This window comes from Sorex fumeus, unplaced genomic scaffold (assembly GCF_029834395.1).
Source record: "Sorex fumeus unplaced genomic scaffold, SorFum_2.1 ptg000008l, whole genome shotgun sequence".
NCBI lineage: Eukaryota > Metazoa > Chordata > Mammalia > Eulipotyphla > Soricidae > Sorex > Sorex fumeus.
Genome location: NW_026606065.1, coordinates 76,411,513 through 76,436,942, shown reverse-complemented (window position 1 = coordinate 76,436,942; position 25,430 = coordinate 76,411,513). Strand labels below are relative to the sequence as shown.

General features: G+C 44.3%; 1 protein-coding gene across 2 annotated transcripts in view; it reads left to right on the top strand.

Moving 5' to 3' along the window:
* The window catches only part of ENOX1 (ecto-NOX disulfide-thiol exchanger 1), a 470,609-nt gene that overhangs the window by 338,807 nt on the left and 106,372 nt on the right, over window positions 1-25,430 (top strand). The gene's annotated exons all lie outside the window — the stretch shown is intronic.

Here is a 25,430-nt window from a genome sequence, read left to right as displayed (position 1 = left end):
TCTGAAAAGGGTGGTTCATAGGAAATTCTGGGACTTTACCCAGCACCTACCAAATTGTAAATCCCAGGGCTTGGATCCAGCACTCGGTGATCCAAAGCCTCCGGGGACCCCAGCTGCCTGCTAAGGTTGGAGAAGTGCGGCATCTGAAAAAAATGTTCATTTCTCGCTCAAATGCCATTACTTCAACACTTTTTAAAGCTTAACATGAGAACAGACCCCTGCCACTGTTTTTGAAGTCACCTTTCCTTTGGGGAAGATGAATCAGGTGCTTTCCCTAGGAGGCATATCTCCTGCTGCAGGCTCTGGGCTTTGTTAGTGTATTTGGGAAACTTCACATGTCTGTTCTGCAGACCTTTAGTTAGCTAAGAAAAGGGGTGAGCTTTGGAGGGATTTTCCTAAACTCGAGATTTTTGTTTGTTCATTTTGGGCTTTGGGGCCAGACCCAGCAGTGCTCAGGGGTTGCTCTGGATTGTGAGCTCAGGGATCCCTTCTGGTGGACTGGATGGGGGAACCATACGGGGTGCTGAGGATTGAACCGGGGTCAGCCACATGCAGAGCAAGCACTCTACCTGCTGTATATATTGCACTAGATCCGCATTAAGATCTTCTGATTCAAAAGATAAATAAATAAAATCGTTGTTTTTCTCCATAAAAGAAATGCTTTTATCATTTTTGAAGGTTCTAGATGAAGGCCAGGTTTACAGGCAATTCCTATCCTAACATCCTTTTCAGGTAGGTGTTGAAGAAAAGAATTGAATCCATTAGAAATTCTGATTTCAACCTGTGGCGTCTCTGCAGAGAGGGAGATGACATTTCTTTTTAAACAACCTGTCAATTTCCCAAGTAAGAAATGCGTATAATTTCATAGCCTGCTCAGGAGAGAACCAGAATGATAATGACTCCGAACAGAAGGCCCGCTGAGGAGATGGCACAACCAGGACAGTCAGCCCATATGCTGTAGAATCACCCCCATCTCCACTGCAGGTGAAGCCAGGGATGCCAAGAAATCCTCTTCCTGGTAGCAGACCACCAGAGCCTCCCCCAGAGTTTTGACTGAAGAGCCCTCTTCCCAGCATGCCCTAGGGTTCTAACCATCTGCCTCCCCAACGCCCCCTTCTCAGACTGAAAGTAAGCCCTGGACTTACCCTCCCTGCACATGACACTTGGTGAACAAAGTGAGTAATCTTCCAGCTCTGTACAGGTCCAGTGCCAGGTGCTGAGGAGGGGCGATGAAAGAAGTGGGGTTCAGATGCCAGGTCCCAGAGTTTTAAGTCTCACTTTTCCTGCTTCCCAAAGGAGAATGGCTTCTGGGTTGTGAAGCAAAGCACAGGGCGGATTAGAGCAGGGGCTCCCAAACTGACCTGGCTTACTGCCCCCTTTTTAGAAAAATGAAAAACAAAACCAAGATTTCCTCAGTGCCCCTCTGGAAATCTGCCTTCTTCAAGTCAAAGGACCGAACGTGTCCCATAAACGCATCTGAGAGATACCCCTTGGATTTTTCCAGTGCCCTCTCCCCAATGGGATTTTTCCAGTGCCCCCTCCCCAGTATCATCCACACTGGAAAAGCCTGGATTAGAGGGAAGGACAGCAATTTACCATCTGTATTATTCTACGGGTCTCTCCGCCCCTGCCCCAGACTGGCTGCTATTTCCTGTGAGTCCTGCATACCTGCAGCTGCAGCAGGAAATCTCAGGTTCAGGCCTGAGCCTCTCATACACCCTGATCAAGGTGGTGCCAAACCAGGGGTGCCCCACCTTCACCCCCCAGCTCAGGGAAACCTACCTTTCAGCAGTGACTCCGAATGTGATGCATCACTCATTCTCAGGGACACATTTTGCATGTGTCCATCACCTCCTAGTAGGCCCCTCAGCCCTTACAGGATTTGTCAAACACCAAAACAATGATGGATTCTCTGTCCTTTGTTGGCTTGTTTGGGGGTTAGGGTCTACTGGCAGTGCTTGAGGATCACCCTGGTCAGTGTTCAGGAGACCAGATGCTGACCAGGGTCTCTGCCAGCAGACCACGTTCTCTGGGCCTGTGGGCTATGAGTTTTATATCCATGAGAGAACCCTCATCCCTTTGCCTTTCCGCAAAAGCAGTAGGTTTACCTGGACCTCCTGGGCAGTAGCTGACTCAGGAACTCCTGGCAACTCCAGCGGAGACCACCCACCAGGAGCCCTGTGGCTGCACCAGGACAGGGATGAGGTCCCACCTCCCCAAACTTTGGCTCCCCCTGTAGGATCCACTCTTTACTCCTTTCCTGAAACAGAAGCTGTCTCACGTGGGCTTCATTTCCAAGGGGGAGACGGAGGCCATCCATTTGGGCTTCTCAAAACGGCACAATATATTCTGCAAGTACTTGTAAGATTCCCAAGCTTTAATTTTTCTTTTTTAAAGAAGCTTTTCCCCCACCTAGCTATGCTACTCTGCTTGTGAAGAGCATCTCACTGTCCTATTTCTCTGGCCACACGTGGATCCCGCATAGTACTGCAGGGCTGACAATAGAACCCCGGGCAGCCGAGCAGGCTTCCAAGTCAGCCGCCTCGAAAAGAGCAATTGGCTGGACCGAAACTGAAAAGCCGATAAAAATGAAAATGAGTTCATGTGTTTGAAAATCAAGGAAGATTCCTCGAAGCATTAATTCAAGATGGGTACCCAGCTCCCAAGTCTGTGAAGATGATTTTAATGGAAATTCAAATGTATTGTAACATATCCTGCCTCCAGGTGTCATCGAGCCAAACTCTTACAGCCAAATCTTTCCCTCAACACCCCCACCTCACTTTCTCTTTTTTCCACTTCTTCCTTCTCCTTGCTCCCTCACTTGCTCCCCCTCCCTCCCACCTTCCAGATTGGCAGTGGGGGGTTGGGGTTCTGGGGTAAGGCCGAACCCTCTTTGTTTTAGGGATGTTGGTTAAACCTGCCCCTCCACTTTCTCTCTATACCTGGGGACAGAAAAATAGTGAGGAGTGGTTGGGGGGTGGGGGGTGGGGGGTAGTAAGATGCACATGTACACAACTTCAGATCCACCATCAGCACCACATCATCCCTTGACATCACCGAGTGCATCTTGGATGCCCCCAAGCACTATATGGGTGACCTGGGTAATCCCAGCACTTCAGGACCCAAGCAGCAAGCATCCCATCCTCTGGCCCAGTCAAGCAGGGTTGGTTGAGAATGACCGAGACAGGCCTTGGGGCCTCCAGAGCGCTTCTTGGGAGAAACCCCCACCCCCAAAAAAAACAGTTTATTTCTTATTAGTTGATTTATGGTATTGGCACTGCTAGATTCTCAACAAATATCCTCATGCACCAGCGCCTGGCCCTGAGGCCTTCACCAAGAGTCCAGTGACTCAGAACTCCTGTGTCCTGTTCTCTTGCTGTTCTTTGTTCTAGAAGCCTTTGTCTCATGCACAGCTAGGAAGATGGGAGTCCTAAGAACATTGGCGCTAATTAAATTTAAGAGGCAGGCATTAAGATGTTAACAAGGATGAGTCATTTCTCCAAAATATTCAGAACTTTAGACACACAGAATCCTGTGCCACATGCTGAAGAAGCTATGGCCCAGAGAGTTGAAAATCAGCATCAGTCTAATTATCAACAAACATTTGGCAGGAATCTTCTTTTGTTCATGGTGCTGTAGGCCCAAGGGAATAAAGAGGGTTAGACACAGTCAAGCCTGCCCTCGAGGATATGAGTTGATTTTTAAAGAGGAGCAATAAATATTTTAGGTTAATAAAAAAAATACAATGCCTAGTAGCAAGCTTTAATTTAAATTCATTAGAAAGCAAAATACATATTTTGCTCTGCCTGCCTCTTACTCACTATTTGGTGAGTGTACATAACACAAATGGTACACATAACACAAATTCTAGAAGACTGAAATAGAAAAAAACACCCCTTGCCTAAAAACACCCCTTAAACCATTCTCTAACACACAAACAAATGCTCTTGAATTTTAATTATAACCCATTTAATCTCCGAGCTCTTTAGAGGAGCAAACACTTTTAATTATGAGACATGTTTTCTGGACTGTCAGTTTTTCGTGGAATTTCACTACAACATAGGTACATAATTTTAAAAAATAATTTTCGCTAAGGAGTCAAATTAGGATTTTCCACTTCATTCAGCCAACAGAGTCAAATCAGGGACTCATAATTAAATTCATTTGGTATTAGCAGTATTCAGACTATCTGAACAGTTTTATATGTAGCTGGGAGCTTTCCATTCAAAATAGTTCATTAAGGTTCTTTCTGGCAATCCCCCGGTCTCTTAGAGCACCAGGATTGCCTGTGTTTTCCTGATTTGGTTTTCCTGCCTGGGCAAGAGTACTTTTGTGATGCTCAACCAGGGGTTTGCAATCAGGCACAGACTTCAAGGAAGGTTTCCTGCTCACCTTGGTAAGAGCACAGACACAGAAGAAAAGGCTAGTGGATAGCAGACCTGGGTCCATTACCCCACAGATAGAGGAACCCACGACTCTTATGCACATCACTGCTAGCTAGGGGATGCTTACAATTATTTATTTTTTAATTAATTTTTTTTTGCATTTTTGGATCACACCCGGTGATGCTCAGGGGTTACTCCTGGCTCTGCACTCAGGAATTACTCCTGGCAGTGCTCAAGGGACCATATGGATGCCAGGGATCAAATCCACCTGAGTCAGCCATGTGTAAGGCAAATGCCCTACCCGCTGTGCTATTGCTCTGGCCTGGACACTCAGTTTTAGAAAACATTGAATGTGATCTAATCAGGCTTTTTCTGGAGTGATAGGAACCCTGCAACAGGATAGTCAGACCAGGGAAGTGAGAAGGATGAATCTGAGGCCATATGCCTTGGGCTGAGCCCCCCTCAACCAGCTCCCTTCACCAATTCCAAAGCAGGTGTCTTTGAGAGGAAGCCTAAATGGAGAAGCTGTGACCAGACTTGTGTTATCATGCATTGCAACAAATTTGCAGGAAAAATGGAGCCCAAGCAGGACCATCAGCTGCCACCATATGAAAGAAAAACATTTTATTTTCAACCACAGCAGAACTTCTGGGAAGCCAAATACCAAACAAGAAAATGGGATTAATTTTTTTAAAAATCTGGCTTAAAGATGATAAAAGAAATCTTCTAATGTGGACAGAGTGACATTCAAGTCTCTGTCTCGTCTCTCTCTCTCTCTCTCTCTCTCTCTCTCTCTCTCTCCCTCGCCCTTTTTCTGTTTCATCTCTCTTTCAAAATCTTGCTTGTCAAAGGAATTCAAGTTCATGTTTATTTGCAGTAGACTTTTTATTCTCTGATTTCACATACAGTTGCAGGTCCCATTTCATAATGGGCATGTTTCTCAAAAGCATATTCTCAAAAGTGATTCTCAAATGATTCTCAAAAATCATTTCTGTTTGTAAATTGCTTTCCCTTTTAGATGCAGGACTATTAGATCGATCCTATAGCATAGGATCCCTTTGTATTGGAAGCACTCCTTCAAGCCCAGCCAGACTGTGCTTATCTGTTGTGTATTCACAGGTGTAGCCTAAGGCATCTTTGAACTTAGAAACTCTCATGATTTGATTTTTGATGTAGTGCCCAATGACTCATCTTTTTCCTAAAGGCACATATTTTCCACGATTATGTGTTTCATGTAGAACTGATTTGTGGTGCTGGAACTGGGTCTTGGTGGTGAAATCACATACTTTTCAATGCTTTGACCACTCAATTGTGCGTAAACCTCCATAAACCCAGCAGAGCCCTGGCTAAGGTTCCCAAACTGTCAGCAGCTGGTGGGTCATTAGTAGCTTGGAGCTGGGTAGGTTTTCCAAACACTTCCTAAGTGTCAGCCCAGCACATGCTCACCAGTAAGTACCATTGCAGTAGCTGAATCCAGCTCCACTAAGCCTAATCCACTTGCCCAATGGCGGAGCTTGGAGTCTGGTATAGCCAGCTGAGCAGTTTAGCAGGCAAAGGAAAAGTGAGGAAGTTAACGGATCTTTCAGAAAGAAGCAACTGCAGAGATCTTGATCTAGGACAGGATTTGAGCATAGCCCTTGCAAATCCAGGGCTAAGTGCCTCTCCACAACCAGCAAAGCCATGCTCAGGATTATAGCCGCATGTGTTTTCCGGGCCTTTCATTCTGATAAGGTCTGATGCAGGATCATTACATAGGAGAGGAGATATAATTCTGTTTCCATAGCAGGCTGTAAAGGCAGTGGGGGAATATTTATGTCATAAGATGCAAAGTTGCTATGGAAAAACTATAGCAACCTAACATCTTCCCGAAGCCAAGCAGCCACTTGTAACAGCAATCTAAATTTACATTTATTTTAGTGTCATTTTATCGACATTCTTAGTATCTTGTTCTGACAGGATGTGAAAATATGTTTTCAGCTTGCGTCTGAGCAAAATTAATGCAACATTATTGAATGTGTGTGGTTTGCACAACTTCTGGAAAATACCAGAATATTTTTGAGGGAAGTTTAGATGGCAGTCTCTGAGTAAGTTTCAAAGTTTGGGTTTGGTTGGGGGGTCACCGCTAGTGGTGCTCGGCACAATTCCCAACACAGTGCTTAGGGTTCCCTTGCAGTGGTGCTGAATAGGGAGGAACTTGCTGTTGCCAAGATCAAACCTGAATGCCCCACATGCAAAGCAAGTGCTTAGCCCATTGAGCTACTTCTCCAGCCCCAAGTTTGAAAGTTCTGTTTTCTTTTCCTGAAAATACAAAAAAGTAGCATAGGTTCCTGGTTTCTTTTGCTTTTATTTTGTAAGTAGCATGGAATTTCTGGTTATGAAATGAAACCATCCTTTTCAACATGTGGTAATTTGTCAAGTTGCCCACCTGTGACTTTAGGTAATGCTCTTAGAACACAATTTTATAGATCAGCAACTGACCTCCAGCAACTTGTAATATTATAAAATAATTTTTTGTTTCTCATGTAAAAATGATGAGCTAGTGAATGGGGGAAACAAATGATTAAGAAAACAAAGAAAATAAAATTCTATTACATATAATACTACAAAAGACTATTTGCTTTAAAACTATTTTTTGTTCTATATAGCTTATCTATATAGGCATTTTGTGTTGTTCGGTATTTTGAGCCACTTCAGGCAGTGCTCAGGACTTACTCCTAGTTCTGTGCTTAGGGACCATTCCTGGTGGGTTCAAGGGACCAAATTGATACTGGGTTTAAACCTGGATTGTCCACAAGCAAGACAAGCACCTTACCTTCTGAACTATCTCTCCAGCCCCATATGCATGCATTTTTCTATGGGTTTTTCTAGAGCTCAAAGACAGTAATTCTTCATGATTTTCTTGCATTCAGGCCACCTTATGAAACAGGTAAATGTCTATATGTTTATGAGGTTGGAAATACAGAATGAATAATTGTATTTTCTCAGATCTTGGGTTCTTTTTGTAACAAACCTTTAGGAGTTGAATGCTATAATATTTGAGGTAAAGTGGATACCTAAAGTTATGAAAAGCCTAATAACTTGACCAGCCTTCCCCAAAGCATTTTTAAGTTCTCTTAAAATGTGAGCATGGCAGAGAAACACTATAGATATGTAGTTGGCTGGTAGTGGAGAGATAGTATCTATTGATTTTACTCTATACCTCTCCATCTAGAGTCTTAAAGTATGACTGTAACACTATTGAAGTGGGACATCGGCCCAGAGAATCAATACCAGACTCTATTAAAACATGCGGGTTACTAGCTTCTTAGCACTGTGATGTGCCATTTATGAACATCATTGTTCTAATCCTCCTCTCTTTTATGCTGCATTGTTTATCAAACATAGTTGGTGACCTAAAGCTATTATATCATAACTTCTAACTGTGTTATCCATAAGCTCCATTACTCAAAGACCTGAACATTCTAGGTCTTCCCCATGAACAGAGAAAGTGAGGACATGAAGATATCTTCCCGAATTTCAGTATAGAGCTCAGTGTCATGAAACTTGAAGAAATTATTATTTTCTTGACTCTCTCTGAAATTTCACCTGCATTATTTGATCCTTAGGAGTCCCGAAGTAAGACAGTTTATTTTAGCAATACATTTTTAGGGGTCAGAGAGATAGTACAGTGGATAGGGCACTTGTCTTACACAAGACAGACATGAGTTTGATCCTTAACATCCCATATGGTCCCCCAAACCTTCCAGGAGTAATTTCTTAGTACAGAGCCAAGAGTAACTCCTGGGCACCACCAGGTATAGCCCCCCAAATTATATATTTTATGGCAGGTACTTATGTATCTATATAGCTTAGGATTCTTCTTTTTAGTCTGGGTATGACTTTAATATCCTTGGAGAACCAAATACTTAGCAAGTCTTCTCCCCAGTTCTATCACCCAGTGTGTGAAACCTTCTGGGAAGTGGGTAGAGAAAGGAAATTTTATTTTAGACTCAATATCTGTAGCAGAAAAATAAAAACTTTTCTGGAGCAGAAGTTGCTAGACAGTGTTTGTTAATTGTAATGCCTCAGGCAGGATTTTGTAGATGTTTTTAATGAATCCACTGTAAATTCTAGAGTTGGTATATTGGGTCATTGCTGCTTGGAATAGTTCCCTAAAATTTCACTGTTAAAATTACTCTAGGAACACCTTAATATCCAACACTAACGCTAGGGTATTGGTTAATTAAACATATACCCATGCAGAGCCATATTTTAGTAGACTGTGTAATGGCATAAGAGTCTTTTAACAGATTGCTAAGTTTTAAAAGACGTTTCTAATCAAGGCAAATTCCAATTGTGGGTTTCTGCATGTGTTATAGTTTATATATGGGAGGAAATCTGTAGAATATAAACCAAAATCTTCAAAGCAATCATTTCTAGAGGTGAATTATGGTCATTTTTACTTTCTTATTTGTAACTCTTAAAGTTTGCCAAAATAGTTGTACATGACCTTTTTAAATAATTAAGCTACAAATAATATTAAATTACCTAGAAGAATATTTGGTTAAATTCATGTTGGTTAGAGAGTGTCACTTCACTATTTCTTATCATTCAAGAAAGTCAGCAGTAGTAACAGTTAACAGTGTCAGTCCTGAAGCTTTATTAAATTGCTTCCTTTTGCTCTAAATTATGAACTTTTTTCAAGTCACAATGTCTTACAATGTCCATTCTGAGGGGTAAACATAGTTTTGTAACTGCTCAATGAAAGATTCAAGATATCATTCGAATTCTGAATCAGGCAAACATGTTGAGTTCTTACCCAGTAGAGATTGACTACAACCATCTCTTTGTGTTGAAGTGATTTATAGAAACATTTCCAAACTCTTCCTTGCCTCCCCCCCCTCAAAAATAGGACTCCCGAGTTCCAATTTGGCTCAAGTGACAAGACTAGATCTCAAATACCAGTTTTCTTCTGTAGAGGACAGTAACCATGCTATAGTACCACTGAATTTGCCTATAAAAAAAAAAAAGCTCCAGAACATGCCCCAGATCCCCACAATGACACCATAAGAGTAACCAATAAAAACAACCAAAGTTTTTTTTTTTTTCAGATTTTGGTTACCTACTATGTGCATGGCACCACAATGCCATAATCTGGAGGCAGAGGTAGACTAGAGACATTTATTACCTTAAATGGTAACACAAAGCTAAGTAGGGCTTATAATCAACACAGGCATTCATTTTTGAGAGAGAAAGAGATGAGTTTCAACAAAGGCAGCACATTCCAGCAGAAGTGCAGCATTTAAGTTATTCTAGAAATTGGCACAATCCATTCTTCAGTTCAGTAATATTTCCTTGGAAACAAGTCGCTCTGTGGCCTTAGGCAAGGAGAGGAAGAACGGTATGTCCGAGGTGAGCTGTGCTGAGAAGAAGCCCTGCGGAGCCAGGCATCTCCTTCCAAAAGTCATTCGCTGCCATAACCCGTGACTTGTGTTTTCCAACTCCATAAAAAGAGAAAGGGAAAAATAAATATATTTCTCTAAACACGGGTCTACTTTTGATGGTAGCCAATCCTAAATGAGCTAAGTTACAGTCTTAGACTTCTCGTTTCCCATTTTCACACACTGGAAAGCCTCAGGGCTAAGGGAAGCTTATAGGTTTATTGACCCTCCATTTAATTTCAAAACTTATTGAAGTGCCTCTCCGTGCTTCCTAGTCCTGAGGTCTTCCTTTATGAGCTCTATCTCGAAATAAAGCTTCAAAATCAAAGTCTGAGGAAGAACATCTACAATAATTTCAGTATAGCCAAAATGCAGAGACTATAGGAAGTTTTATTGGAAATTAATATTAGAACTAATAAATGGTTTTCCTCCCCTATACCACCTCCCTCATAATTGCGGAGGAAAGGGTGTGGCTTTGCATTCTCAGCAAAAAAAATGTGGACTGCTGAATAAATTCTAAAAGCTTATGTAAGGTGTTTTCTGTGATCACAAATTGTGAGGCACAGATTAAGGTAGAGACATGTATATGGTGAATCTTTTGTCAGCAGAAAAAGTGTTTCATTCTTTCAGTGATTTACTAGCCAACCCCAGACCTTCTTAATATAGTCTGCATGGTCAGAGCATCCCAAGAGCACACATTTCTCTCTCCTTGGCACTGTGCTCCCATGAACTGTCTGAAACAAACACCATGGTGCAAAGTAGTGGTAAAAGTTAAACAGAGATATTCAGGGAATTCTTATCATATTGTTTATCTTGCAGTGTCAAATTAAAACTAATTAAGACCTTGTCCTTGATCTGAGAGACTGGTTTATCTGCTCTGAGAAATCCTCATGGCACATCATAAAAGTTTTCTTTTCCTGGAATAGCACTGGATTATGGATTAATACATGCTCAACTCTCTGTACCCTTAGAACAAACAGAAACTTGAGCATAGAGAACCATGAAAGCTGAGAGGATATGGAAAAAGGTGTATATTTTCTCAGCTGAACACATTCTTATTCTGGAGATGATTTGTTTGAGCAAACAAGAAAACAAGCCAAGAGGGACTTTGCACCCAATATTCTCCTTCAGGACTCTCTGGATATATTACTCTCTGAAAATAACCACCCTGTTGCATTAAACAGAGTGGGTAGCCTCTGAAATTGTCAAAGAAATCATCAAAGATATAGATAGGAAATTGCAACTAAGAAGAATTAATGTTTAATCTGTCCAGGGATTTTTTTTTCAGTTTAGAACAAAGAAAAGGCCTTTGTCTTTTTAATCCTCACAGAAATGACCATGTTTTTAAGATGAGAATCCTGGAGAACACAGGTCTAGTGACTTGCCTCAAGTTGCATAGCCGGTATGTGCCATCAGACCAATCATTCTTACCTCTCTTTCCTTCTCCTCTTCTTCCCTCTCCTTCCCTTCCCTTCCCTTCCCTTCCCTTCCCTTCCCTTCCCTTCCCTTCCCTTCCCTTCCCTTCCCTTCCCTTCCCTTCCCTTCCCTTCCATTCCCTGTCCTCCTTTCCTCTCCTCTTTTTCTCTCCCTTCCCTTCCCTTCCCTTCCCTTCCCTTCCCTTCCCTTCCCTTCCCTTCCCTTCCCTTCCCTTCCCTTCCCTTCCCTTCCCTTCCCTTCCCTTCCCTTCCCTTCCCTTCCCTTCCCTTCTCTGTCCTCCTTTCCTCTCCTCTTCTTCCTTCTTCTCTCCTTTTCTCCCCTTTCACCCTCTTTCCTTTCCTCTTCTTCCTTTTTCTCCTCTTCTTTCCTCTCACTTCTCTTCCCCTGCCCTCCCAACTCTCCTCTCCCTTCCCTCCTCGCCTCTCCCTCTCCCCCCTCCTTCTATCTCCTCCCCTCTGCACACACTTCTCTACTCTCCTCTCTTTCCCCTCCAAACGTCCTTCTATGTATAATCAAAATCTTTGGAACTTGTCAGAAGCCAGAAACTGGTGTGGAGAGCATTATATCCAGTGATCCCACAAAATAATGAGCACAAAAAGACAACAGTCTCCAAATAACCACATGTGCCCAGTCCTTCTTGTCCTCCCATAGAATATTCCCCCTAATTAGAGGCCAGAGATTTCATGTTACTCTTTAGGAGGAAAGAATGGCATCTCCTTTTCAGTCACCGAAAGATGGGACACTATGGCTGTGAATATTGAGCTAAAAGAATAGGTTAGGAAGCAATTGAAGCTCCCCCACAAGAGCTAGTTTGAAGTTATTACAGATGAAAAATATGTATGCTTTTTAAATAACAAAGCTTTTGGGTCCTTGAGCTTCTAAAATGAGAGTTTAGATTTGAATTGGACCTTTTGCCTCTCTTATATAACATGTGGGCTCTTAAGAAACATTATAATTGATGCTGGATCATCAACAATATGTTAATAAAGCACTATATAAAACTATCCAGAGCACCTTCCCTCTCATGCTCAATAAAAAGGCAAGTAACAAGAGATATGCTTTCTCAGAGGAATTCTTTTGACCTTTCAGAAACAAAATATTTCATGCTAATTCCTGCTTAATTGGCGGGAAGTCATTCTTTTAAATCACTGAATATGAGTTTGAAGTTTGTGCTATCCCTGACCTCTTTAATTCAATCAAGGTCACCTCGTAAACTTGCCCAAACAGCTCTATTTTTCAATTAGAAGAGGGGGTAGAGCATTTAAAAGCATTTAATATTTGATTAATAGTGCTTAACTGGGGCGTCAGCATGCACAGAGGGTTTTTAAGGAGTTGCTCGTAAGAATAAAACATTACTACCTGGAAAATTATACTCATCAGAAATGAAAAACAAATCATTTTAATGAGCAAAGCAAAAACTGCTTTTCATGGGAATGTGAGAGGGATTATCATGCTCATTATATAGGAGGTTTTAATATCAGAACAAGTCGCTCCCAGGGAAACGTTGCTATAACTTCGCAATCCAAAGCATTTTTTAAATGTGTGCATTTCTCCTTGCCTAAAGACTTGACAACGATGCTGAGTTAGAGCTAGCAGGACTCTGGGGCACCTAAGTTATGGGAAGGGAAAGAAGTAATGAGATGTCTCCACTGAAGAATGCTGACAGGACCTATCTGAAGGAAATCAAAGTTCTGAAAATACTTTTTTACGGGGAAGACCTTTTTCCACATTTTCCGGTTTCCTGAACCCTATAGAGGACCCAACAGAGGGTCTAGGCCCATGCTGACCCTCTACTCTGGGAATCTGAGTGTCTCAGTTCTCAGTAAGGCTTAGAGAAAGCACCTCCATGTGCATCTCTGGTAGGGAGTTTAGAGTCTCTGAGGAGAACGAAGAAAGAACTTTGAACCAGACCACGTCAGAAATTTTCCTGAAGTATCTTATTATTTGGCAGATGATATCCCTTCCCCAATCCTCCACAGTCTCCATAGTGACAGGAGGCTTATCCTAGGGAGTTTCCTTGAGACTGTTGTGTACGACCAGTGAAGGGATTCCTTGGCATTTTACCGATCCCAAGTGCATTTCAAATGTCCTTCAGCTCAATAGAAAAGGAAGTATGGGAAGTGAGGCTGGCGAGCCCAATAAAAGGAACATGTAAGTGGTTCACATTGCTGGCTGTGAAAAGTGTTGGAAGCTCTATACAAATACCAGTGCCTGGGGATTAATAAATGCTACCCCAGGGAGATTCTGATGCATAAAAGATTAAGAACCACAGGCAGGGACCATGATGGTTGATGGGTAAAATACTAGGTTTCAGGACTGGAGAGAGAGTACAGGGGTAAGACCCTTGCCTTGCATACAGTCAGCCTAGTGATTCTCAGCACCACGTGTAAGTGTCCACTGGCCCCACCCCCACCTCCACCCCCACACTGCTAGGAGAGACCCTGAGCACTGAGCCAGAACTAAGCACTGAGCACCACTGGGTGTGACCAAAAAAATCAAATACAATAATGGGTCTAAAGAAAATATGTGGGAGAAGGGAGAGAGAGAGTGAAGGGTTGTCATAAGGAAATGAAATTGCGAAAATGAGATGAAAATTAAAATCTGTTAGAGATACTTTTGTATTAGTGGAGAGATAGTGCAAAGGTTCAGGTGCCTGCCTTGCATGAGGTGAGCCTAGTTTGATCCCCAGCACTGCATATGATTCCTCGAGCACTGTCAGGAGATCCCTGAGTGTGGAGCCAGATGTAAGCCCTAAGTAGCACATCTGTGATTCCCGTATTCCTCCAAAGTAAATACAATAAAAATTAGTGGAAAGGAAGTGACTGAAAGGCAATATGCAGAACCGAAGAAAGAAGGCACGGAAGGTCAGTTTATTTGTCTGTTCCAGGCAAGCCAGGTGGAAGCAGGGCGCCCTTGTGCAGTCTGCCTGTGAGGTGCATTTCAAGTGTCCTTCAGCTTAATAGAAAAGGAAATGTGTTGGAAAATGTACCAGGGGGCAAGGGACAGGCTCCCTGCCTTTCTCTGGCACTAGGAGAAGAGCTGGGAACTGGTTTCTCATCCCCTGGTGATGAGAGGGGAGTCTGGGCATTTGCCAAGGGGAAATGAGCCCTGATCAGGCAACCCTGCGCAGAGAGTGGGCCTCGCTGCTCCCAGGGAACAAGGCCTGTAGAGCACCCTGCCAGGGTCGTATGTGCCCATGGAGATTCTCCAGGATGCTGGCCACAGGAACTATCTGCAGAAATTTAGCTGTGAGGAAAAGTAATGCACAGCAACATCGTGTAGATCAGAGAAGAAATATCTAGTTGAGGCACTGCCCAGAGGATTTATGGAAGTGTTTAGTAACAGTATCATCACAGGAGAGACAGCCTTGGAATGCTGAGGTAGGAACAGATAGATTGATGAGTGGAGCTGGAGGAGATGGCAGAGGGCAGGTGGATGGTCCAAGCTGGAGAGGGGAGCATCAGGGAAGTTGAGAGAAAAGACTGAGAAGCAACAGGTGTGGGTAAACAGTGAAAGAAACAGGATCAGAAGGAGGTTAGTTGGAATCATTGGAGAGGGTCTCTTTCCTAAAGACTAGGGATGTGGTTCTGAACCTTGGGCATGCTTTGGAGTCAACCTAGAAACATCTTACTTGACCCCCATTCTCGAAGGTGAAATTCCAATGATCTGGGATAGGTTCAGGAATTCTCTCCCGAGAAAGCAAAGTGGTACAGAGGGACCAAACAAGGATGGGAGGTACTGGCTGTAAGCTACTCAGGTCCAGAGTGGGGGTCATTTCATCTTTGTCATAGATGCAGCGCAAAGAGGGATTCTACTGGTCCAGTGTGCTTTAGCGGTGATGAGGATAGGGGTGTGGGTGCTGCAGAAGGGAGTGCATCAGGACTTCCCAGGCAGCCAAGCACAGTTACCTCACCAAGCTCTCTTGATTCCCACTTGGCAGACTAAATAGCCAGGGCTGACACAAGGCAAAGATAGCACAGAGAACAGGGGGAAATGGCTTCTATTCAACTATGTCTGTTCTTGCAAGTATTTCATGTTATACAGGTAAAATTTTGTGGGACAAAGCCTGGAGCTGAGAACATGCCTTAGGGCTGGGCGGGCATTTAGATCAGGCTTCAAAGTGAAAGGTTTGTTTGGTCAAAGTTCTGAGAGAGACAAAGAGACAGGACAACAGGAGAGAAATACAGAGAGAGTGGAGTAGTGAGCTTAGTGGAAACAGAGGAACACATTTATTAAGGAAGAAACTTTCTTTATTACAAGTGATCTCTGGGTTAAAGAAAAGTGTACTTGGGGCTGTAGCCATAGCACAGCGGGTAGGGCATTTGCCCTGCATGCAGCTGACCCAGGTTCCATTCCAAGCTTCCCATACGGTCCCCAGAGCACTGCCAGGAGCAATTCCTGAGTGCAGAGCCAGGAGTAACCCCTGAACCCCTATGCATCCCCAGGCGTGACCCAAAAAAGAAAGAAAGAAAGAAAGAAAGAAAGAAAGAAAGAAAGAAAGAAAGAAAGAGAGGGAGGAAGGAAGGAAGAAAGAGAGAAAAGGAAGGAAGGAAGGAAGGAAGGAAGGAAGGAAGGAAGGAAGGAAGGAAGGGAGGGAGGGAGGGAGGGAGGGAAGGAGGGAAAAGGAAAGAAAGAAAGAAAGAAAGAAAGAAAGAAAGAAAGAAAGAAAGAAAGAAAAAGAAAGCAAAAAAGAAAGAAGGAAGAAAGAAAGAAAGAAAGAGAAAGAAAGCAAAAAAGAAAGAAGGAAGAAAGAAAGAAAGAAAGAGAGAGGGAAGGGAGGGAGGGAGAGAGGAAGAAAAAAGAAAGAAAGAAAACAAAAAAGAAAGAAGGAAAGAAAGAAAGAAAGAAAGAAAGAAAGAAAGAAAGAAAGAAAGAAAGAGAGAGAGAGAGAGAAGGGAGAGAGAGAGAAGGGAGGGAGGGAGGGAGGGAGGGAGGGGAAAGGAAAGAAAGAAAGAAAGAAAGAAAGGAAGGAAGGAAGGAAGGAAGGAAGGAAGAAAGGAAGGAAGGAAGGTACGAGATGGGAGAAAAGGAAGGCCAGCCCTTCCACTGCAGGCAGGAGATGTGAGAGGAATGATTGTTCAACGGAGGTAGAATTGTTTGGCTGTTCCAAGTTTCTCTCTACTAGTGAGGCTGAGATTTCACAGAGCAAAACCCTGTGGTGGAGCCCCCTCTCAGGGGGCTGCCTGTGTGGGGGTGTTGTGCATGACCAAGAAGCCTTGCTATTCCTGAAACTCCTGCCACCTCAGCACCTGTCTCAGTCAAACTAAGACTGATTGCTCTTAAACAAACAAGAGAATCTTTAAAGCTGTTCAGACAGAGGGGAGGAGAACCTTGTATCCAGGAATTGGAAATGAGGGAAATTTTGAGACTTAGGAAAAAATAAAACTGAAGTCTAAAAAGAAGGAGAAGAGGGTTAGGGCTGCCCTATCAGTGAGTCTGTTGTCAGGGGAGCTGGAAGGACTCAATGGACCCACACTGACCCACACGATGGACCCAGCTCTGCCCCTTGCAGGAACCCTCTGCAAACAGGATCTGCATTCTGCAAGGCACCTGCTTCTGCTTTCCTTCCACTTGTCAGAGGCCCTGCCCTGCCCCACTTTCTCTGCCACAGTGCCCTCACCCCCAGTCAGGGGAGCTCCTACAGGCCTGCTAGGCCCTCCCTGCTTAGCCTGGAGCAGGCGTCCTGCATCTGAGCTCCCCTAGACCCGAGGAAGCCCTGTAGATCCTGACAGCACAGCCGCACAGAGGCAGAGCGTTTAACTTACTTATTGACTGGGGACATGCCTAGGAGGCCCAAGGTTCTATCCCAGTCATTCCTGGCTGACAGGGCCGACAGTGTAATACAAGATCCTGAAGATATGATGCTGCTCAAGCACTGTGGTGCCAGGGACTACCACTCTGGTGCCAGGGGTTGGATATGGATCGACCACATGCAAGGCAAGTTCCCTAGCCCTGTCCCTGTCCTGTTTCCTATCTCTCTAATCCCTCAAACACACCTTGGTTTTTTTTTTGTTTGTCTTTTTTTTTTTTTTTTTTTGCTTTTTGGGTCCCACCCGGCGATGCACAAGGGTTACTTCTGGCTCATGCACTCAGCAATTACTCCTGGTGGTGTTTGGGGGACCATATGGGTTGCTGGGAATCGAACCCGGGTTGGACGTACGCAAGGCAAATGCCCTACCCTCTGTGCTATTTATTGCTCCAGCACCTCAAGCACGCTTTGAGTGGCAGATTTGGGCTGGAGCGATAGTACAGGGATTACGGTACTTGCCAACCCCAGTTCCACCCCCAGCACCACATATGATTCTCTGACGCCACTAGGAGTGATCCCTGAGTATGGAGCCAGGAGTAAGCCTTGAGCACTGCAGAGTGTGCCCCCAAGTGCCAGGCTTATCCTGCCCTTGGAAAAAGTGTGCATCTCTTCCCTTCTTTTCCTCGGAGGACAGCAGGGGTGGTGGAGGGATGGATGGGAGTTTGATGATACCTGTGGGAAAGCAGTGAGCATGATACGGGGTCCCTGTAGCACCCAGAGTCCGGAAGCGGCCCCTCATTATCATGGTCTCTGACATGCCCCCCCCACCTCAGGAAAATGGTATGCAGTGTGCAGACAGGGCCTGGGGACCCACACCCCAGTTCCTGCTGCCACGCGTGCCTCCAGACTCACACTTAAGCCTTTCTAATAACAGGCTCGGCTTCCGTGCGCGTTCCAAATTACCCTTATTCTGCTGCCCTCACACAAAGATGGAAATAGACACCGCATTGTGCTCCCATTTTGCTCTCCCTGATAATCATAGCTAATGTGCAGTCTATAGTACACACGGCAAATAGAAAATGTTATGTCAATGCTAAGTTGTAATAATAATAATCCTGCAAAAATGGAGAAGAAGGAGTTGCCGTAAGCAGTCTGAGGGAGATTTCTGCTTCGGTGGCGATATAGGTGCTGTTGAAACACAACAATGACAGTTTGTCTTCTGCCGAGGAGGCTCACAGGCAGGATGAAGGGTGCCCCCTCCCCAGTCTGACCAGCTAGGTACCTGCCCTGTGGGGACACATCAGCCTGAAATTCCGGGGGCTTTCATTTGCTCCTGTGAAGATGGGGAGCCTCCTTGTCTGAGACCCTTTGCTGCCCATTCAGAGTAGACCCTGGGGTCCAAGCTCTGTGGAAAGAGATATTTCCAAACCCCTTAACTCCAAAAGAAGATACTGGGCCCTTAGAAAAGTGAATGAGGACCAGAAAGGTAGCACAAGGGTTAAGGCGCTGCCCAGCATACAGCTAACCCAGTTTCCATCCCTCACAACACCTGTTGTTCTCTCAGTGTCACCAAGAGTGATCCCTGAGCACAGAATCTGAAATAAGTCCTGAGCACAGCCAGGTGTGGTCCAAAGACCAAATTTGTTTACAGAAAAGGAAAGAGCGAGGATGAGATCAGATGGTGGAGGAGGAGGAGGAGGAGGAGGAGGAGGAGGAGGAGGAGGAGGAGGAAGAGGAGGAGGAGGAGGAGGAGGAGGAGGAGGAGGCAGCAAGAACTCTTAGTTCTGGTCTACAGAAGCACAGAGCTGATCTCAGCCTGAGTCTTGGAGCATCTCTCCTAACAGGGCAGCATAGACGCCCAGGTGTGTGGTTCTTAGCTTGGTCACTAGAGAAGGAAGAGACTCGGACAGTTGGAGGGATCCTTAAATAGTTTGTGTCCATCCTTCAGTTAGGGCAGAACATTCCCAAGTGTGTTCTGCAGAAGACCTATAAAAATCCTCCCCACTTGTAAAGTAGAGCCTCTCTTCATCACCCCAATCCTCTAGCAGAGCCCAAAAAAAGAGTTACCTCTGCCCAGGAACAAAGGATCCCAGACAGCAGACAGTGACTCCTCTCCTCATACCCCTCACCCAAGTTCCCTCCCCCACCCCTACACTGGAGCCACCCTGGCACGGTCACATAGAGGCCAGGTCTGGAGTCATACTTGCTCTATGTAACTGCACCTCTGGTCAGCAGTGTGGTTTCTCAACCCGGCCCCACCATCCCAGATAGGGAAATAACCACAGTTTCATATTGAGCCTTTGCTTGAGGAAAGGAAATTATGCAAATGACAGGCTTCCTCCACAGTGTGGCCCGTGGAAGCTGTGGACGGTTGGTGCCATTGCTGTCAGCTCTGATGTCCCTGCAGTTGCTGCTGGAATTTGGGGGCAGCTCCGGAGGGGAATTAGCAGTCTGTTTCTTTGACTGATAGCCCCCCTCTTGCTCCATGAAGAAGGTGCCCGTGGCTTTGACACTGGGCTGACACGGGTCTGCTTTCACGGGTGCAGAACACAGGGCTAGTGTTCAAAAAACACTCACACTCAGGTTGAAACCAGAGTGACAGGCCGAGACTGTGTTGCCATCAGAAGGGTTTGTCCAAACAAAGCAGCCAGAGTCTGGGTTCAGGAGCAGGGGACAGACAAGCAGGAGTCTGAGCGGTGATTCTCAGAGAGCCAGAGAGCAGCCTGAGCCCCAATTAGCCACATCCCCGCCTGGGAATTTGGAGAAGGGGCTGGAGCGATAGCACAGCAGCAGGGTCTTTGTGTTGCACGCGGCCGACCTGGCTGACCTGGGTTCGATTCCTCCACCCCTCTTGGAGAGCCCAGCAAGCTACTGAGAGTTTCTCGCCCACATGGCAAAACCTGGCAAGCTACCCGTAACATATTCAATATGCCAAACACAGTAACAACAAATTTCTCAATGTAGATGTTACTGGGCCCGCTTGAGCAAATCGATGAACAATGGGAGGACAGTGCTACAGTGCAGATTCTCAGACCATTTATAGCCATGCCAAATCGGGGCCCCAGCAGTGTTTGTGTGTCAGCATGAGATTCTGTCTCTCCTCCTCATCATCCTCCTCCTCCTCCTCCACTTCCTCCTCCTCCTCCTCCACTTCCTCCTCCTCCTCCTCCACTTCCTCCTCCTCCTCCTCCACTTCCTCCTCCTCCTCCTCCACTTCCTCCTCCTCCTCCTCCTCCTCCTCCTCCTCCTCCTCTTCCTCCTCCTTCTTGCCTCCTCCTTGTTCATTTTTTTAAGAGGGTAACCACATCAGCATCAGTGCTCAAAGTCTACCCAGAACACTTCGGATAGTGCTAGGGGACTGTGCTGTGCAATGCCAAAATCAAACCCAGGCCTCCTGCGTACTTTGAGCGCTCTCTCTCTCTCTCTCTCTCTCTCTCTCTCTCTCTCTCTCTCTCTCTCTCTCTCTCTCTCTCCCCACCCCTACTTTCTGTCTCTACCTCACTCCCAGCCCTCCATGGAGATTCCAACTTCCAACGTAGGACAACATTGGGAAAACACTGGGTTCAAGTAATAACTGTTCCATAATTAAACATAATTAAACTTGAAAATCTTCAGTGGCTTAACAGTCACCCCACAAAGTTTCTTTCTTAGACACAGAAAAAGACAAAAGCAGATTTTTTTTTCTTTTTTTGCTTTTGGGCCACACCCAGCAATGCACAGGGGTTACTCCTGGCTCTACACTCAGGAATGACTCCTGGTGGTGCTCAGGGAACCATATGGGATGCTGGAAATTGAACCCAGGTTGGCCGCATGCAAGGCAAACACCCTACCCGCTGTGCTACCACTCCAACCCCAAAATAAGGTGTTCTTTATAGCTGGGCACTTGTCCTCATGCAGTGGCTCAGTGAACCAGGCCCTTTCCTGCAGCAAGAGGCAGCAGAGATGTGGAGTGTTCAGAAGCAGCACCAACTCCATCACTAAGAACCAAGCAAATAACTGTGGCAGCACCTTCTCAGGCCTCAAAGTGTATTCACCCTCAGTAGAAAGGCTCCGGGAGGCTGGGCACACTGCTGGCCTCTGCCACAGGGGAGCAGCTCCAAGCCTAACCTTCTGCATGCCGAGTCTGAATTCAGGGGAGCAGGTGAAGAGTGTTCGCAGTCTCCAGGCAAGCTTGCCCACTGCGGGTCTCTCCCACGCCTTCAGGCCCTCCGAGGGCACTGAGCCTCTCCACACCACTACCTTTCTGGGTCTCTGCTGAGGAAATTGTCTCCATGAAGACTTTCTTGGAACACGAGAAAGAAATCACCATGCAGAGTGTGAAACACGGAACGCCCAGAAGGCACCGCAATGCCTGTTCTTGAGAAATTCAGATATTGTTAGAAACAGTATGCTGAAGTGTTTTGTTATTTAGTTACATCTTGTCTGAACATGATAAAGATATTAACAAACTGTCAGCTTACTGGGATGGTACCCAAAATAACTTACATTTTTTTCATATAGCACTTTTTTTTTGTTTTTTCAGAGAATGGCTCAGGCGGGTGTCAGGGGGAGGAGATGTGTTTCACGATTTTTCCCAGATTATTTACTTAAGGATATTAAGTGTGCCATTATCTGTTTCCATGGAAACGGTAACATAGGAGATACTGAGAGGTCACTTTGACCATAATTAACAGGAAGAACAATGGTTTATACAGAATCCAGTAAAGGGTATCAGGAGATCTTATAATGCCTTTAAGCTTCTTCTGCAGATCAGTTTCATCTTTGGGTCAGTTTACACAGATGAGAATCACTTTGGTAATATGTAATTTCAACATTACTTCATTTTTGTTCAGACCCCCAAATCTCAAGTCACAGCACTTTTTTAACGCCTTGAATATGTAGAAATGGATTCCTGCATGGCCTAGAACCAACCGTGGTTCTATAGGGGATGGAACACGACTATAGGGGATAGTTGTGAAAGAATTAGTGATAATGTGGCAGCACTAAATCAAGCAGTAGTTTTAAGTCCCCAAAAGAAATCGTAAGGGACAGGAGAGATAGTACAGTGGGTAGGGCACGAGCCTTGCTTGTACCTAACCTGGGTTCAACTCCCCAGCATCCCATATGATACCTCAATGCCAGAAATAATTACTGAGTTTACAGCCTAAGCATTGCAGGGTGTTTCCCAAAAATTTTTAAAACAAAGTCTTAATGATGTTCACAATCATTTCCATTTTAAAAAGTGTCTTATGGTATTCTTTTTTTCTCAGTAAAAATTGGTGGTCCACGTATCATCTCCTAAGTAAACACTCCATTCACTAAAACCCAGTGCACTCTTCATGGATTCTTACAGAAAGATGCATGCTGTTTATTTTTAATCCTTGTACTTATTTAAAGAGTGGATTTTTAGTGCAACTTCTAAATTTTTTCATGGAAGCTTGATTATCCATTTTTCAAAACTCTAATACAGTGTGCCAGAAAGAAATAAAAGAATTGATAGAGTGGACTTTTCAAGTTCCTAAGGTTTGAATACACTGAAAAATGACATATAAATAAGTTATTAGTATTTCATTTCTTTTTGGACCCTTATCCAATAAACCTAGTCTAGCCTCTTCCAAAAAGCTTTATCTAAAGGGTGGATTTCGGGTGACAGCATGAGACTAATAATGTTTTGCTGATAAACAGGTGGCCTGAAGTTAAATGGAGTCAATACACCATTTCTCACCCTTTAGAAAATAACCACATAGCTGCCACATGAGTAACCAAATTTTCTTTTTAAGATATCAAGCTTGAAATCATTTAATCAGGAATGTAAATCAGTTATATGCCTCGATTATAAAAACATTGATGTGATTGGCTATGGTATTGAAGTTTTTTTAGTGGTAGGGGGACTAAGAATTGTGGCATATATATGAATATAATATGTAATATCTCACATTTATATTCCAGAAATGCAAGCAGCATTATATCCTGTATGACAGGAATAGTGGTCACTTGGCATAGACAAGCTTAAGAACTGTTAGCAGTATCTTTCTAAAGGCTCATAAGATAGACCCCAAAATAATTGATGGTGCACTCTCCTATATGTATTTATGTTCAGATAATTTATATAAATAATGTTTCTGGCACATGCTTTATAGCTGCTTGCATTTTGCTACACAGATTTCAGCCTATCTTGCAGACTATGCAATTCATTTGGAAAATGTAATTTCCATCCCTGCATACTAATCGATTTCTTCACAAACACCTGCTATCAGTTATGATAATAAAAATGCCACTCTGAATTGAGAAGGGGCCAAATAGAGCTTCCTAAGGAAATGACTTAAGTGTCTTTGAATGCTACTAAATGTAGTAATGTGCTTATGTAGTGCCAACACTTTTTTCATCATTTGCATTTTCTGTAATTTTGCCCTATTACAACATCCCTCTCTCAAAGGATGCCTCATAACCATTTTCTTATAAATTGGTAAACTGAGTTGTCAGAAGTTGCTCCCTTGGGGTGTGGACAAACACTAAAGTTTGGCGACACAATGTTAAAAAACAATCCTCGCTCTTGTCTCCTGGGTGCACCCTGGGTCATTTCTGATGATATGAGTAAGTCCCTGAAAATGAAAATTGGCCGCTCCTTGGTTTTGCACAGACATATCCACCCAATAAAATTTCCTTTATTCATTCTCTTCTGCCTCCAGTTCATTCCACGCACCATTGCCAAACTCATCTTCCTAAATCTCCAATTTCATCATGTCCGCCTGCTGCCCAAGCACCTTCAATAGTTCTCAATTGGCCGCCCCATCAAGCCCGACTCTGCCCTGACTCTGCCCTGACTTCTGAGCCTCCATCTGTCTCATCCACTGGTACAACTCAACTTTCTCACAATGCTTTCAATCTCCTGCCTTTCCTGTCCAGCCATTCTTTCTTCACTTGTTTTTTTTTTTTTGGTTTTGCTTTTTTGTTATTGCTGTTTTAGTTTTGGGACCACATGTGACTGTTCTCAGGACTTACTCCTGGCTCTGTGCACAATGATCACATATGGCAGGGCTCAGAGTACCATAGGCGAAGCTGGGGATCAAAGTAGGGTCTCCCTTATCCCGGTACTATTTCTCCAGCCCAATATCTAGTTTCATCTCTGGGTTTTTGCTTATACTGTTGCCATGACTGGAATAGTCCCAGCTCTCCGTGTTTTATTTTATTTTATTTTTTATTTTTATTTATTTATTTTTATCATATCCCCGACAGAGCCCTTTTTCTATATTCCAGTCCAAATTTTCTCTCCTGTTAACTCTTAGGATTTATTCCCTTGGCATATACATCAATACTAAGTGACTCATTCGTTTATTCATTCAACCAACATTCACAGAGCACCTATTTTATGCCAGGCAGCAAGACTGTTCTCTCTTCCTTCATATGAATTGGTTTCCTTTCAGATGTGCTGTTTCTATTATATTATAATCTCCTCAAAAGAAGACATATTCCATTTCCCTTTTTATGTTTCAAGTGCCCAGACAGGCCTGGGCACAGACAATGCTTGTTGACTAATTGATCCCTAATGGTTTGAGGTAGGGAATTTTCCAGCTAATTGCATGTTCTATTTGATTAGTATTGCCGTGTGTACAATACATAGATTGCCATTTTCCAAAGTAGAAGAGCACAAAACACTCAACTGTAAAGCTATTATTAACATAATTTGATGTTTGATATTTGAGGAGAGGCTTTGCCAGGGTCTCAAAGCACCTCTCAGCAAAGAATCATCATCATTGCTCTGTGCTGCGCAGGTAGAACCTCTGAGCCTGACTTAGATCCACTCTATGATTGGAGTGAAGAGTGGGGGCATGCTTGGAGAGCCAGTGAGTCATCTAGTGGGCTGCGCACCCCAGTCTTACACACCTAAGCCTGAACCACTAAAAAAGTGCTGGAAACCCACCTTTGGCAGCTGCTCAAGTTTTTCTTGCTTAGTAAAGGAAAGAATGGCTTTCCCATGGGTGGGTGGTGGGGGCAGAATGATTTTTTAGAAATTAGTGGTAGAGTTAAGGTGGGGAACTTGGGTCTGGTGTATCAGAGCAGTCTGATAAAAGGGTACATCTGTGGCCCAGAGAGATAGTACAAGGGTTAAAGTACTTGCCTGGCACTTTTGTTTCTGTCAAAGTGGCAGATCCCTATTTGACCCCTGGCACGGCAGATGATCTCCTGAGCACCATCAGCTGTGATCCTTGAGCACTGAGCCAAGAGTACATCCTGAGCACTTCCAGATATGGCCCAGAAAATAAAATTAAAAGAACAACTGGGTGCGTCCAAACCAGCTCACCGGACCAGGGACCGAGAGCTCAGACTTGAGTCAGCAGCCAGGCTCTGAGGGCTGCTGGTGCTCTTGATCTGTGGCCCAGCCCTTCCCCCTCCATCCTCTGTGCCTCACTCTGCTCCTTGTAGAGAGGGAGAGAACAGTACGCAAGGCAATGGCTAGTC